We start from the raw sequence: 6,436 nt of genomic DNA, 5'->3' as shown, positions 1-6,436 counted from the left end.
GCCTCCCTCCTGCCTCCCTGCCTCTCTGCCTGCGTCCCTGCCTGCAGCCCTTCCTGCCTCCCTGCCTGCCTCCCTGCCTGCCTCTCTCCTGCCTCCCTCCTGCCTCCCTTCCTCCCTCCCTGCCTGCCTCCCTGCCTGCCTCTCTCCTGCCTCTCTGCCTGCATCCCTGCCTGCAGCCCTTCCTGCCTCCCTGCCTGCAGCCCTTCCTGTCTCCCTTCCTGCCTCCCTGCCTTCCTCCCTGCCTCCCTGCCCACCTCCCTCCTGCCTCCCTGCCTGCCTCCCTCCTGCCTCCACCTCCCGCAGCCACAGGGATTTGTTCAAAGCTCCCAGCGCCCGGGTTGGGCTTTTTTTATCCCTGGCTGCTCTTACGCTGACATTCTTAGCTGTGCCACTGGCTCCAGCGCTGCTCACTAACCCCTTTTACAGGCGGCTAAATATAGCGCAGGCAGCTAAGCAAAAGCTGCTCGGCAGGGCCACGTGGGGCTCGGCAGCGCTGCCGCAGCCACGCCGGGCCGTGCGGGGTGCCAGCACCGCGGGGGCACAACCAGAGCCCTGCTGGTGGCATCTGTCACCCGCCGTGCTGTGTCCCCAGCCGGGCCACCGGTGCCGCCGCTTTGATGCTCCCAGTGGCATCTCAGCGCTACTCCCCACCTTGGTGGCCCCGTTCCTCTCCTGCCCCAAGGTTTTCTGGGGTTCTCCCACCCCATCTGGAGCATCTGGACTTGGTTTGAGTCCCCGATGTGAGGCCAAGGAGGCCAATGGGATCCTGGCCTGGATCCAAACTAGCGTGGCCAGCAGGCCCAGGGCAGTGACCCTTCCCCTGGACTCTGCCTTGGGGAGGCCACACCTTGAGTGTTGTGTTCAGTTCTGGGCCCCTCAGTTGAGGCAAGAGATTGAGGGGCTGGAGCGGGGCCAGAGAAGAGCAACGAGGCTGGAGAAGGGACTGGATGTGACTCTGAGTGTCCTCTGAAACACCTCCAGGGACAGAGAATCCAACATGTCTTGATCCAACCCCACTGTGATCACCAGCCCAGGGCACAGAGTGCCAGAGTGATCACAGTGGGGTTGGATCAAGGGTTGATGATCTCAGAGGTCTCTTCCAACCCAAGTGAGAAGAGAAGAGCAACGAGGCTGGAGAAGGGACTGGAGCACAAGTGCTGTGGGGAGAGGCTGAGGGAGCTGGGGGTGTTCAGCCTGGAGAAGAGGAGGCTCAGAGGTGACCTCAGCACTGTCTGGAACTGCCTGAAGGGAAGTTCTGGCCAGCTGGGGGTTGGTCTCTTCTCCCAGGCACTCAGCAATAGGACAAGGGGGCACGATGGGCTCAAGCTCTGCCAGGGGAAATTGAAGTTGGAGAGCAGAAAGAAATTCTTTGCAGAGAGAGTGCTCAGGGATTGGAATGGGCTGCCCAGAGAGGGGGTGGATTCCCCATCCCTGGAGGTTTTTCAGCTGAGTTTGGCTGTGGCACTGAGTGCCATGATCTGGTAAAGGGACTGGAGTTGGACCAAGGGTTGGACTTGATGATCTCGGAGGTCTTTTCCAACCCAATCCATTCTATGATTCTATGATCTCAGTGCTTCTCCCCACCTTGGTGGCCCCTTTGCTCTCCTGCCCTGAGGTTTCCTGGGGTCCTCCCGCCCCTTCTGGAGCATCTGGACTTCATTACAGTCCTCAATGTGTAAAAGCCCAGCTCGGTGCTGAGCCTGACAAAGAGCAACTCAGGGAGTACAAATGGGAGTTGTGGGAAGCACAGGGAGCAATCCCCAAACCCTGGGAGGCACCACGTGGGCTCATCCACACCCCATAAAAGCTCTGCAAAGGGTGGACGGGACTTGCTCTTGGCTGCAGCTCAGTTTGTGCCCCTCCTGTCAAAGACGGCAATTTCCGCCAGAGCCCTGAACTCATTAAGCAGACACTGATCTAATTGTCTTCACGCCGGCACTTATGGGGCTGTTTTCTTTTTGGTTTTGAAAGGCAAGAACGAGGTGAAAGGCCAGCTAGAGAAGTCTAATTGGATCCCCACGGCTCATTAGCCGTTTCTCTGAGAGGGAGAATCATTAAGGCTGAAAGCGAACAGGTTCAAAAACCGCCCAAGCTTTACTGGCTTTCCATGGACATCCCGAATTTACCCTCCCACTGCCACTGCCCCACCTGGGCTGTGCTTGCTGGGATGTCCTGTCAACCAGGGGGCATGGAAAATGCATGGAGGAGCTCAGGGGGTCTCCTGAGGGAGTTTAGGGGAAGACTGGAGCCTTTGTGTGCCTTTGGGCACCAGGAAAGAAAATTGAGGGGCTCAGATCCAGAGCATCAAAGCAGGAGCCCCCAGGAGTGCAGAGGCTGCAGGCTGGGAAGAAAAGAACCAGCTCCTCCTGCCAGGTGGGCCAAGGACACCTTCAGGTCAAGGTCTCACCTTCTTGCTCCTCCAACCTCCCTACCTCACCACCTCTGTTGACTCAGATCCTGGTACCTTGGGGGAGGAATGTAACTCACAGTGGAGTAACCCCCCGAATTTTCCACCCCATGAGAGACTCAGCAGTTGTGACAGTGCAGAATCTCCGGTGTGACACTCCCATCCATCACCAGCCAGGTGCCTGGTTGTCTCTCCTGAGAGAGACAAACAGCATCTGTCCGAGCTCAGCAGGGAAATGCTGCAGCTTTTCCAGCCAGTCACTGTCTGTGAGCCCGGGATAAATCAGGCTGCAAGGACAGAGGGTGGCTCCTCTCCCTTCTGGCTGGGAGAGGCTTTGGGGAGAAGACCCCAGCATGATGACAAGTGTAGGTTTGGTGATGGCCCAGTATGGAATCCGTCAGCTCTGCATCACCCCACTGGCCTTTAAGACACCTCACACTGACAAAAGGTCCTTGAAGAGGGTCCCATTTGCTCAATGGGTTTCCCAGAAGAAATGCCAGTGGGTGGGAAACCCAACAGTAAATTCAGAGTGTTTTCTGATCTCCAACAGGCTCTTTTGTTGGGCTGCTCTCAAGGGCTGATTCACAGGCTCCCCAGGGCAGTGGGCACAGCCCCAAACCTGCCAGAGCTCCAGGAGGGTTTGGACAACGCTCTGAGGGACAGGGTGGGATTGTTGGGGTGTCTGTGCAGGGCCAGGAGTTGGACTGGATGATCCTTGGGGGTTCCTTCCAACTCAGCATATTCTGTGATTCCATGGTTCTATGGTTTGAGGTGGGAGGAAAAGAGAGTCCTGGTCAAGGAAAGGGACAATGTAGGAGCTCAAGCACAGAAGGTTCTGCAGGTTCCTGTGATGTTCCTCCTGAAAATCATCCCCTCATTCCCACTGGCTCTGATTCCTGGCTCCCATGACCCTGAACAGCCTCCCTCTGTCTGTAATTAAAGGCCAAGCAATTGCCTGTCGCTCCCGTGTCTGTTTATTACAGAGGAGCTTAGTGGAAAACTAATTCCCCGACTCAAAGGCATCCTTGGACAAGGGGGAAGGGATGTGCCTCAATCCCAGGACTTTTACCTTCATCCTTCCCAGCCCAGACTGGCTTTGTGCCTGTTCTCCTTCTCATCTGGGGGCTGCAAACCCCAGGAGGGGCAGAACCCAGATGAGAAAAGGCACTGCTGGCACTGACTGGGGGCTCCACCCCTGTCCCCCCCCTGGCAGCACAGGATGGGCAGGGAGGCCCCCACACCTCCCAACAGGGACAAACAGCACCCTGAGATCTCCCAAACTCCCCAAACACAAGGCTGGGATGTGCTGGATGGCAGCTGGTGGCTGAGGGGAATGGCTCTGTGTGCCTCAAATTCCATCCAAGACCCCCCCCAGGGCAGGACAAGCCCAAGGACCAGGGGTTTGTCAGACCCCAAACCCACACCTTGTGCCATGGCTGTGTTTGTCTGCTCTAGGTGATGCTCTGCAGACAAGATGCCCAATAGCTTTAGCTGGTTTTCCAAATGCAGAATTGATTATTAATTATTACTAATTGCTGTAATGTAGGTTTATCCCTGAAGAGCACGGCTCGGGAGCAGCAGGAGCCCTGCTGGCTGTGCCCACGGCTAAGCTGGTATTGTCCCAGATACAGTCACATGAGAGCATTTGTTCTCCAGGGTGGGAGGGCACCCCTGGCAAGCTGCTCCTGGCACTGCTACCCCCAGCCCTACAACCCCCCCGGGTGGGCAGAAAGGGTGCCCTTCACCCCTAACACACCACACATCGTGGGAGAGGAGAGGGGAGGGGAGGAGAGGGGAGGGGAGGGGAGGGGAGGGGGAGAGGAGGGGGAGAGGAGAGGAGAGGAGAGGAGAGGAGAGGAGAGGAGAGGAGAGGAGAGGAGAGGAGAGGAGAGGAGAGGAGAGGAGAGGAGAGGAGAGGAGAGGAGAGGAGAGGAGAGGAGAGGAGAGGAGAGGAGAGGAGAGGAGAGGAGAGGAGAGGAGAGGAGAGGAGAGGAGAGGAGAGGAGAGGAGAGGAGAGGAGAGGAGAGGAGAGGAGAGGAGAGGAGAGGAGTGCCCTCGTGCCTCGGGGATGAAGGAGGAGGAGCAGAGGGGGAGGCAGAGAAGACAAAGGTGTTTTATAGGGACACAAGGATGCTTCCCGAGAGGACAGGGATTGAAGGACATTCCCCCGGGTTCTGGCAGCATCCCACACCTCCCAGTGCCCCATCTTTCCCCCTGTGCAGGGTGATGCCAAACCAGCCTGTCCTGTGATTTAAGGGGCCTCTCACAGCTCTGTCACTTGTGGCACTGCTGTGGCATCGCTGTCACATCGCTGGGACCCGCTCGGCCCGGGGCAGATCTCGGTGCCCACAAACCTCCTCCCGAGAAGGGGACGTCGAGGGGCTGATGCCGGAGGTGGTGGCGCTGCGGTGACCTCCGCTCTCCAGCAAAAACCAGGAGTGGGACACCCTGTGGAGAGGGTGGGAGCCCTGTCCCTCCTGGCATCAGGGAGCGGGCAGGGACCGAGCCCGGGCACCATCCCGGTGTGCACCGGTGTCATTCCGGCAGTGCCATCTGGTGGCATCACCAGAGGGACCAGGGGACAGTGTCGGGGTGACAGTGGTCCCTCCAGGGTCCATGGAGGGATTTCTGCTCCTGGCATACCAGCGGGCTCACGTGCCTGCGAGGCGCAGGGCACAGCAGGACCAAGGGGACAAAGGCCTGTCGGGCCAATTTGCCCTTCCCGGGAGGACAGACTGAGGGACATTCCTGCTACCGATGGCACAGGGCTCTGATATCCAGCCAGGAGGAGATGGGAGCTGCCAGACCCCCCACCCCCGCCCCCGGGGGGGTGTGCTGGAGCCAGCCCATGATGCCCTCGAGCCTGCTGGGCACTGCCAGATCCGTGCCCACGCCCCAGCGCCCCCGGAAAGGAGCAGAAACCTGAGAGCTGCTGAGGTCAGAGAGCAGTTTTTGGGTGCTGACCTCTCCTGTTGCAGGACTGTGCCCAGCCAGCAGGTTTGGGAGCCCACAGAGGCTCAGAAAAGCTTTTATTAATTTGTGCCAACTGCTGATTGGGGCCAAACCCCGGAGCTTTACCTCTGGAGCAAGAAATGTGCCACTCTGCTCTTCCTCAAGGACACAGGGGACACGCTGCCCCAGCCCTGTGCCCCTAAGCCTGTCCCTGCCACACACTCATGTACCTTCTCCCCTGGCTAAATTTAGGGTCTGGAAGTGGGCTGGCACATCCTGGTTTGTCTCAGCCCTGAATTATGCCTGTCAGCAGCACAGGGGCACTCACTGCCCCGGGGGTGTGCCAGCCCCTGCTGGGCAGGAGGGGCAGGGAAACCTGTTGTCCCCCACCCCCAGACCCCCCACTCGGGGTGTGACACTGCTGGGGGTGGGTCCAGGCTGGAGGGACTGCTGGAGCTGGTGGGAATGTTGAAACTGGTGGGTGAAAGTAAACAATAAAGACAGGATGGAGGAACTGGACACCACACACAGATCATTGTGATCGAGTGAATGCCAATTAACTCCACACCACACACAGTTTATATATAGAGTTAAAGCTACTTACATTTGGTTAAATTGCACCTCACACTATATAACTGCAAATCCCCATTGGTTATAACCCATATCTCACAAGTCCAGTGTTTTGGAGAACTTATCCTAGATGTTTTCAAGAACACTTCCAGTGTGCTGTGAGAAACCTGAGCCATTCTCATGAGAAACTTCTGGGGAGTTGCTGCTCCTCCAAGCAGCTGTGACTTTGCTTTTCTCAGCTGCCTTCAGTCTCACAAGGGTTTATATGAGTCAGAATTGCTCATTCTTGATCTTAATGTACCTGCAGTGGGTCTGTTGGGAACTGGTGGAACTTCTGGAGCTGGAAGGTGTGTTGCCAAATCCAGCAAGAAGGGCTCATGTAAGAGACAAAGCAAGACCAGGGAAAATATAAATCCATTGCTGCACAAGATGGGAGAGCTGGTGCTACAGAACCCAGGAAAGGCTGAGGGACTGGATGCTGCCTTTGCCTCTTCACTTGCCAGACTA

The sequence above is a fragment of the Pithys albifrons genome, chromosome 24, assembly GCF_047495875.1.
Source record: "Pithys albifrons albifrons isolate INPA30051 chromosome 24, PitAlb_v1, whole genome shotgun sequence".
NCBI classification, from domain to species: domain Eukaryota; kingdom Metazoa; phylum Chordata; class Aves; order Passeriformes; family Thamnophilidae; genus Pithys; species Pithys albifrons.
This window is presented reverse-complemented; position numbering follows the sequence as displayed.